Source organism: Gavialis gangeticus, unplaced genomic scaffold, assembly GCF_001723915.1.
Source record: "Gavialis gangeticus isolate Ggan-Ray unplaced genomic scaffold, GavGan_comp1, whole genome shotgun sequence".
Lineage (NCBI taxonomy): Eukaryota > Metazoa > Chordata > Crocodylia > Gavialidae > Gavialis > Gavialis gangeticus.
The window spans coordinates 50881906-50882803 of record NW_017729027.1 but is presented as its reverse complement, the minus strand read 5'-3'; positions in this window follow the sequence as shown (position 1 = coordinate 50882803).

The following is an 898-nucleotide window of genomic DNA, read 5'->3' as shown; positions in this document are numbered from 1 at the left end:
GACTAGTTGGGTTCCCGGGTGGCAGGCATAGGCATTGGCAAGGACAAGGCCACTGGGGCTCCCATGCTAGTTCTCTGGGTCTCCACTCAGCTGTCCCTGTGATGCCAGGCCTGGGCAGCTGCCTGCAGCACCTAATTCAGGGGCACAGCATGGGACTGGGAGCTGTGTGGTGAGACTGTGTCCTGAATCACCTACCGGATCTGGTCAGGCTGGCAAGAGTAGGATGTGGGCAGCAGGAGCTGCCTGAAGCTGGGACTGGGTGCTCACAGGTCTGACAAGATGCTACACCAGCCTATAGGCCTGGACAGCATAAGCCTACAGCTGAGCAGCACTGCAGTGTCAGGCAGCATTGCCAGAGTTCAGGCAGGCTGGTGTTGCTAGCCTGCTGCCTTCCCAGGGGGACACAGGAGCCTGTAGTGGCCTCAGGGTGCCTACTTGTGCCCCAGGGCTCAAAATGCCAGATTTTAAGATCCTGAGGCTGGGGCTGGCACAGAGATGCCCAGCCCTGGGGCAGGAGAGGTTGGTCCCCTAGTAGCAGGGCTGACCAGGAGCAAATTTGTTCCCAGCTGGCATCACACTTGTTACTGCACAGTAACTAATCATGAGTAAATTTGCTACTTGCATTTGCAGGTAGCAAATTTACTCCTAAGAAGCATCATTTACTGTGCAGTGGGCATGTGCATGTGTAGAGGTACACACTTACTGTGTAGTAAAACTATGCTACTACACAGTAAAGCATCTCGTGTAGACACACCCACTGTTTTGTACTTTACTGCACAGTAAGCTTAATGCAAATGAACAGTATACAGAAACAATCTGAACAGGGTGCAGGGCCGAGGGCAAATCAGCCTGTGTGGAGCCCCGCCCCTGGACACAAGGAAGCCAGCAGCAGATTTGG